This window comes from Saccoglossus kowalevskii, chromosome 14 (assembly GCF_978046115.1).
Source record: "Saccoglossus kowalevskii chromosome 14, keSacKowa6.1, whole genome shotgun sequence".
Taxonomy (NCBI): domain Eukaryota; kingdom Metazoa; phylum Hemichordata; class Enteropneusta; family Harrimaniidae; genus Saccoglossus; species Saccoglossus kowalevskii.
In genome coordinates, this window is record NC_140654.1 from 20,812,956 (window position 1) to 20,822,675 (window position 9,720).

Sequence of the window (9,720 nt, forward strand, 5' to 3'; positions counted from 1 at the left end):
CAACTCTGGAAAAACAGTGGAATCTGCCAATTGTGCGGGTAATTTACATAACAAATGGTGTTTTAAACTTTGGAAGGAGAATAGGAATATACCAGGTGTGCTGTTATTTGAATAACAAAGGATGTTTATGATCTACTGAGTTACCTACGTGACACAGCTTCTAGCAAGATGACATTCTGATTGGCTCATGTGGAAACCCAGGTGGTGACACTGAATCAAGCCTATAAATTGGACAGACTCAGGACAGTTGTGCTCCATCAGTTCAACTTGGTATACAGTGTGTCCTGCTACGATATTGTGTGACAAGTGATACAGGCTACAACCATCATTTTGTGAGACTTGTATGATCTCCTGCTTCCATCGGTGCCCTCCAGAATACTAGCGTTCCTCTGCAAGCAAGACTCCTGTATTTCTTCATTGTTGTGTTGCTAAATCCATTCACTGTCGTCCATTAATGCATCCTGGAACTGTGAGTTATCACCGATGCACACTTCCCAGAGCAATCCCCTATTTTAGTGACTTTATTCATTGTATTTTTCTGTGCTTTATTTCTTGTAATTATTTTGAGAGGTATTAAAACCAGGAGCTTCAGCGTGACATTTTGGTGTGTGTGTATTTCATTTTCAGTACTATCGTCTTGTCTACCCCATACTAGCAGTAAAAGAACCTGAGTACTTACACTGTGACATTTTGGTGTCCGAAGTGGGATTGTAATTCTGATTCGGATTGTGATTCTGATTTGGATTTTATTGTCAGCAATCCTTTGACTAAATTGACTGTTTCGTAACTGCTTAAGGTCTAGAGAACGCGTTGTTGTCAGACCAGCTTGTCAGGTTGACATTAAATTGCTTTATTTAATATCACTGGAATTTGATTTGCACCTTTTCAAGCATGGATATTGTTATTGAACTCGAAGAGTTATGTAGTAGATTAGACTATAAGGGGAAGAGCTGACTCAATTTATGAGGACTGAGCGTGAGAAGAAACAGAGAGTGCGTGAGGAGAGGGATGAGCGAGCAGCCAAACGTGAGGCTGAACGTAAGGCTGAAAGGTTGAAACGTGAGGAAAGGGACAGAGAGCGTGAGGATGAACGTGAAGTTGAAAGGTTGAAAATTGAGGCAATAGAGAGAGAACGAGACCGTGAAGAAAAAGAGAAAATAAGAGAGCATGAACTTGAAGTGTTGAGATTACGTGCGAAAGCTAATGGTCAAAATGGAGGCTTAGAACAGTTGGCACAGTCCGTTGCTAGTTCTAAGGGCCCAACACTATCTTTGTTTGATGAGACTAGAGACGAGATGGATGCATTTATTATAAGGTTCGAGCTGAAACTCAGAAATGGCCCGTGGTAGTTGGGTTATTAATCTTAGTGCATTATTGACAGGCAAAGCATTGTATGTGTTGTCTGCAGCAGAGTCCATTGATTACAATTTTGTAAAGGCAGCTTTGTAGAAGCGTCATGATATGAATAAAAAAGGTTATCGAAAGAAATTTCGAACTAGTAGGGAAGAAGGTGGCGTAAGCAATTTGCAGCTAGATTAAGTAGTTATTTTGACTGATTGGTAGAGCTGTCTGATCTGAAGTTGGTAGGAGCTTTGATGGAGCTAAGGACTTAGTGATGAGAGATCAATTGACGAGTACTTTTGGTAATGAGTTGTCCATTTTTATAGGTGAAAGGTCACCCAAGTCAGTTAAGTAAATTCCTGAATTAACTGATAAGTTTAGAGATGCACATGGACAGACTAGTGGTATAAATCAGAAATCTAGCCAGTTTCAGCCAGGCAGTCAGAAAGGTAAAAGACAGGCTCGATTTGGTCAGGCTGTTATGTCGTCCAAAGTTTGCTTACGTTAGTTGTGAGCCACCGGGGAGTACATTATAGTTTAAATATAGGAATGTTACCAACATAACAGTCTGTTTTATTTAGTAAGGAGGGAATGATAATACTGAATACAGAAACGGTATCAAAATTGTGGCATGTAATATTTAGTTCAGGAGAACTGATAATGATAAATATAGGAATGGTACAATTAATTGCAGCATGTATTATTTAGCTCGTGAGGACTGATAATCATAAATATAAGATTGATACCATGATTGCAGCATGTACTATTTATTCCGGGAGAATTAATAGTAATGAATACAGGTAAATTCGGTCCTCCTATGCCCATAGAAGTATAGTTTTTTTTCAATGTTCTCGTAAAACCACGACCATGACAATAAACAAGAGACAAATCACAATTATTTTATTTTTCACTGTATCTCATATATACCACAACATTGCTAGTAATCCAAAATGGCGGTCAAAGGACGTTACTGATCGACAATAGTTTATTTGTCTCATTGGAAGATTTGGTATACATGCAACACGTTAAAGCGAGAAACAAATGCCACGAACTGTGACAGCTGTTGCCAGAAATATAAGATGGCGCAAAATATGATAACTGACCATTTCATAGGAACTTCAAAATTGTTTCTCATCGATACACAATATTTTTTGTAATTATTTAGATTATTTATAAACGATGCCACATATTTGTGTAAATGTGAATGACGATGAATGAAAAATAATGGGAAAATGTAAACAAAAACTAATTTCGATTCACATCACCGTACAGTCGCACGAATTATTCCATTCCCATAATCACCAGCATGTGACTGTACATTCAATACATGAATATTATAGCCTCATTAGCAATTATAAATACTGTTATCATGCATACAAAGACAGTAGTATAATAAATCCAGAGGATTGGGAATTAAAATGTGCAGTTAATTAATGTACTTTTAAAAAACTCGTCTATTCATACGGAATATTCGTTAGTAGTTTAGGTCTCGTAATGAAATAATATATGAATAATGAAGAGAGTCGTTTGTATTTTTCTACAATGATATTATTTTATGCTGTAATACAGTCAGTGTTAGCAAAACCAATCTTATTATCTGTACACAATATCATTCACATTTCAAATTTACGAAATATACGTTTACATCTATGTAGAAATAAAAGACGATGTATAATAAATAACACGGTAAATGTGATACAAATTAATTCCGGTTCAAATTACCAGAGAGGGGCATGAAGTATTCTAATCCTATATTTAACACCTTGCCAATGATTGCCCATTAGCAAGTATAAATTCCTTGATCATTTTCATACATACATATCATTGAGCAGCTCTATGATAGTAGCATGTGTTATTCTAGCGTGCATGAAGCGTTGGCAAATTAATTAGTATTATTCGGCATTCTACGCTAGGTTAGTTCAAATATGTATCGTTTCATGATTTACCATCACTGTCGTGTTATTAGTTACCCGTATTGTGCATACAACGGCAGTAGTATAATAAATTCAGAACAAAGCGCATAAAAACGCACAGATAGTCAATGTGTCTCGTCTATATACATGTAATGTTCGTACGCAGCTTAGCACTTGTACAAAAGCATATCTGAATGATAAAATCTTTAGTTTCCGAATAGCATTTTTTTTGTTTTACTCTACTCTAACATTCGTGTTTACACTCATGTTCAGCAAATATAAGCATATTTGTGTAGATGTGAAATATAATGTAGCAGAAAATATTGAACTAATTAAAATTATTTTGGACTGACATCCAACATTTGATGATTAGCGTCTATTATTATACATTGTTTTACATTGGCACACACATACATCTTGAGGAGCAGCTTGCTATTAGTATTGTTCCAGAATGATGATATATTTGCTTGTTGTGTTCGTATATAATCTTCTAAATTCTTTTTGAATTACAGTAAATTACAGTCATGTTAAACAAATATAAAGCTACTTCCAACATTTCCTTCACCATTATTTTTTTTATTTAAAATCAATTTGTCTAAATGTGGAAGAATGGACATGTTGAACTATACTATTTTCCAGTCAAATAATCATACACCCACATGATGTATTAACATTTGATATTCACAAGCCACTTTCTGTATTCAATACATGGGCATCATTGACTCATTAAGAATTATAATTATATTAATCGTTCTCACAAATTATTGACATAATTGATGTATAGCTTATATAATTTCACTTTGAACATATAACTCGCTAATACAGGTCGAAACCATGTCACATGTTGTCGATTATATCACCATACTGGCGTATTTCGTTTAGTAAACTAGCTCTAATTCATGGGATGAAGTCACACGTCGCGTTACATTGCGATTTCCTGTACGTCGTTTGCGACTGCTAATTGGGTTGCAGATGTAGATAGTCAACTAGGGAAAACTGTCTAATTTAGCTTTACTTTAAAAGATGAACTCAACACATTAATGAAAACGAAGATGCACCGATGACGACGAAGGAAGCAATGAAGTATTCTATATATGTCTTTCTATATTTTTGTGAAGAAATCGAAACATAGCTAGTCGACTTCGAGAAAAAACATCTTCTAACTTCAACAATTAGTGTTGATGAATGATTCCATATATATAAGAAAAATAACGGGTAAATTTAAACTAAATTAATTTCGATTCACATCATAGTACAGTCGTGCGAATTATTCTAATCCCATAATCACCAGCTTGTGACTGTACACTCAATACAGAAATACCATAGCCTCATTAGCAGTTATAATTACTGCGATCATCATTTTTACATACAAGGACTAAGAGATTATTTGCCCTCCTAACGTCGGGTAAATGATCACCTGCGCCCGGGCGCAAACGACTATATTCGGGCAGTAATAGATAAAATAACACGGTAAATGTGATATACATTAATTTCAGTTCAAATCACCAGAGAGATATGAATTATTCTAATCCTATATTCAACAGCTTCCACATCATTGTCAAATTAGCAATTATAATTGCCTTGATTATTTGTACATATCGTTTTGTACGTGTTATTCAAGTGTGTATGAAGCATTGGCAAATTAAGTTGTGTTATTCGACTACTATCTTCATCAAATTAGTTCAAATATGTATCTTTTTACCATCACTGTCATGTTCTTAGCAACCTTTCTTGTGCATACAATGACAGTAATTTAATCAATTCAGAACAATACGAATACAAACACATAGTTAATCAATGTGCTTCGTCTAGCTACATGGAATGTTCGTACATTAGCTTAGAGCACTTGTAAAAAATAAATCTTAATGCTAAAATATTTAGTATTGTTAAATATTCTTGTTTACACTCACTTTTAGCAAATATAAGCAATATTACACTTTAACACACTAAAAATAATCAATATAGGAATGGTACCAAATATTTAACATGGATTATTTAGTTTCAGAGAGACCGTAATAATCAATATTGGAATTGTACCATGACAGTAGAACATGTAATTAAATTTTCGGTAGCTGGCAATTCAATATTAGTACCAAAAAAGTACCATGTATCGAGAGGAGTGTTATCATGAATATGGAAATGGCGTGGAACGCTGCTAATAATCAATCCGGAAATGGTACAACAATAGTAGCATGTGCTATTCAGTTGAAGAGGACTTATACGGTAATAATGAATATACGAATCGTATCAAAATACAATTGTATAATTTTGTTGTCTAGAGCTGCTAATAATTCAGAAATAGAACCAAAATATTGGGATGCGATATTTAGTTCGAGAGAACTGATAATATCAAAATATAGCAGCACATAATTTAGTTGCTGAATAATTAGATGCTAATAATTATCAATTGGTACCAAAATATTAGCTTTTGCTATTTAGTTAAAGAGGACTGGTAATAATGAATGTATAAATGGTATCAAAAATTGTAGCACATACAATTAAGTTGTCGAGAGCTGCTAATAATTCACAATTTGTACCAAAGTATTCGCTTGTGCTATTTAGTTAAAGAGGACTGGTAATAATGAATGTATAAATGGTATCAAAGATAGTAGCACATACAATTTAGTTATCGAGAGCTGCTGATAATTCACAATTTGTACCGAAATATTAGCATGTGCTATTTAGTTCAAAGAAACTTATATAATAATGAATATAAGTATGGCACAAAAATAGCAGTACATACAATTCATTTATCTAGCTAGTACTGCTAATAATTCATTAATGGTACTAAACTAGTGTAATATATTATGTAGTTCAAAAGTACTGGTAATACTGAATATTGGGATCAATGGCACAAATAAAAAAACAGCATAATTTTTTTTTCGAGAGCTGCTACTAATTTAGCATTTTTACCATAATATTAGCATGTGCTATTTATTACTGGAGAGAAATTTTAAAAAAATAGCAGCAAAAAACATTTAGTTGCCGAGAGCAGCTAATACATGCATGTAGTGCATGAGAACTGGTAATAATATATATATACGAATCCATGTCACATAAAAGTGTAGTTGTCGATGGCTGCTACGATTTCAGGATTGGTATCGAATTATTAGCATGTACTATTTATTCCAGTAGGACTTGGAACTATTAACATTGAATATAGGAATGTCGTCAAAGTATTAGCATGTATTATTTAGGTTGAGGGAACTACTAACATTGAATATAGGAATGTTGTCAATGTAGTAGCATGTATTATTTAGTTTGAGGAAACTGCTAACATTGAATATAGCAATGTCGTCAAAGTAGTAGCATGTATTATTTAGTTTGAGGGGACTGCCAACATTGAATATATGAATGTCGTCAAATTAGTAGCATGTATTATTTGGTTCGAGGAAACTACTATCATTGAAAATATGAATGTCGTCAATGTAGTAGTATGTATTATTTAGTTCGAGGGAACTACCAACATTTAATAAAGGAATGCCGTCAATGTAGTAGTATGTATTATTTAGTTCGAGGGAACTACCAACATTTAATAAAGAAATGCCGTCAATGTAGTGGCATGTATTATTTAGTTGAAGAGAGCATACATATTGAATATTGTCAAACACAGTGAAAAATATTTGATTGCATTATTGGGTTGGGTGTGTGTGGCCATCGGATGCAGAATTTTAGATTAAGCCAGTTCACAATTAGGCCGCCATTTACCATGAAGCAATACAAGGTCGAATGTAGCATGGTACCTGGCTCTATTCTGTTCCTATGTACTGAATATCAGGTTGCTGTGTTTTGGTATTTTTCAAGGCAAATTGACCAGAAAAGTGAGTTTAATTTTAATTTTTCATATGTAAATACTTATGCGGAGCTACTGTAGTGGCTTTTTCTTTCCGATTATGAAAATGTGTGTTTCTGTCGACCATCGTTAAGATATTTAAATAGTAGCTAAAACGTTTCTTCATAACATTTATTTTTGTTTGAAATTGAAGATTATGATTTGTATTTTATCTTTTACCCACAGAATAGCGTTTATACAGTAGTTTCTGTGTTACTTCCTGGGTAACATTTTCTTCCTGAAATGTGAGAATTGTTAACCTTTTTAGTCTCTTTTGACTGAGATTTTCCTAATGAATCTGGTATACTAAGTTAAGTTACTGTGCATACGAAACATATAAAATGTCTTCAAGGAAGAATATTGTAATATAATTCCGATTACGAGGATGTCAATAAAGTTTCCGGATGCATGTTTTTTGTGACGTGGTTACTAAGCTGCTACGTATACTAAATTAAGTTATAGCTTGTCAGGTTATAGTCAACTGATAGTAGTGTTTCCGTATCTTGATATGCAAAATGGAAGTATATGTATATCATCAAATCATATTATGGAATATGTCTTTCTATTGTTTGAACAAATGATGCAGTCTGAATTTGAATTAGAATCATGTACATTTAATCCCAAGAAAACATCTTTTGATCAAAAATTTACTGAAATATTACAATAATTGTCAAGGGCAAATTTAAGATCGCGATGCACTGGAGAGACATGAATACAATTTTAAAACAAATAAAGCAGTGTTTCAGGAAAATTGTGACAAAAAGTACTTATCAGTATCGACTATATTACGTATATTTAAACAACCTTTTTGTAGTGGAAATTTTATTAATCAGTCTGTATTTACAATTTCTGAGTGATACATCATAAGTAGTAATGAAATGTAGTTTGAAATAATACTCAAAATTTAGATTTGTGCCAAAAATCTTTCCACTTTTCAACACAGGTTTGAGTTATTAGGTTTAACCTATACATTTTCTCTACGATTTCTGAGTAAGCTCTTTTAATATGGATAAGGGTAGATTCATTTTCATTATCTCTGCTATTCAAGGAAACTAACCAATTTCTAGGAATAGCATCAATAAGACTGAAATATTTTAAAAATTGATTTGATGATATGTTATATTTGTCCGAGAAAGTTTTAAAGGTGAGGAAATTGTCCCTATCATCCAGTACATCGGGAAGAAATACATACCACTCTGGTACCAACCTCTATAGAACATAGTTCGCTTTATTGACATTTATATATGAATGGAAGACGTTAAGAGCTTTGCAATTTCTGAGTGGTAGAGTAATTGTAAATAATTGTTTTGACTAATAAACTCATGGCAAGCAGTGCAAAAGGAAATTTAATTTCACTACTTTAATAAGTCTAATAATATATTTCAACTGTTTTACGGGCACTAGCAAAAGTAATATGATATCACTAATTGGTCGATTAAATGGTTTGTAAGCACAATATGTAGATTTCACGGTTTTTGACAAATGTTGTGTGAGCGCCACCCAGAGCCCACAGGAGTTATTCGTTCGTTTTAGTTGGAAGTCGAAGAAACCACGTTGGGGACTGTATCGTGACAACGTGAAGTAGAACCACAATTGTTTTTGCGAGAGTGTTATTGTGATTTAGGGAATCGCGCTTTATGATCAACGAAAGAGTAATGACAGAACAAACAAGACGAGACAATGAAATGGAAATTCTCGCGGCTTTACATGAAGAGCTATAACTCAATTAGGAAGATCTCAAGAGCGTGTACTACCATTGATAACCAAACATTTTGAAATCGTTCTCATAAATTGTGTATAAACTTTTCATTTCAGTTTCTGTAACATTCGAAATATATTTTTTGACCAATAAAGACAATGACGTATTTGTTCCATGCGGTTCCAAGTCCGGGAAGGTCACTATATCATCAGCCTTGATCTTGCGCAGCACGTGGTTGGCGTCACGTGTAAAGGTCTCGTACTTCCCGATAATATCGTAATGTACATCACAAGGCTTGCAAAGCTCTTCATACGTTTGCCAGTGAACGTCAATGTTTTTCTGGTGGCTCAAGACAAACCTCACAAAACTTTGAAACGTTTGTATCTTCGAATTTTTTCCATCAATTTTATCGCGATATGCGGACAGCAACCGTTCAAATGGATGCCTTACAAATATTATTTTTGTATATGTTTGAAGGCACCGTACTCTACCTTCTAGATCAAAGCTTCCAAGTTGTTTGAATTTCTTTGTGTAAATACCCCATGTACTGTCCTTTATTTCAGCAGTGCTGTTGTAGCGCCCTCCCATTACCATCAGCACTCTTCGCCAATTTGATGTTGCAACTTTGGGAACAGGACAGTAAATCAGTTTATACTTGTCATCGACGTACATTTCATGGGACAACTGCAATTGTCTATAATTGTCTGTCTGTATTTTCCCACTTTCAGCAGCCATCATGTTTTGTTCACTAGCGTTTGAACAGTTCACATATTTATTAGAAACCTGTATACTAGTATTTTGCAGCTGGTGAAATGTACAGCGCAGAAATGACAGGCGTCTACGCATGTCTTTTTCGACCATCCGGGTTCTAGATAAGTTCTGAAAAATAGTGGTTCTCATATAATGGAAAATATATAAGGAAATATGATTATCAT

General features: G+C 34.0%; 1 pseudogene; it reads right to left on the reverse strand.

Annotated features, from left to right (window-relative positions):
* Window positions 1–8,836: 8,836 nt before the first annotated feature.
* On the reverse strand, window positions 8,837–9,520 carry LOC146734556 (carbohydrate sulfotransferase 9 pseudogene; annotated as a pseudogene).
* Between the last annotated feature and the right edge of the window lie 200 nt (window positions 9,521–9,720).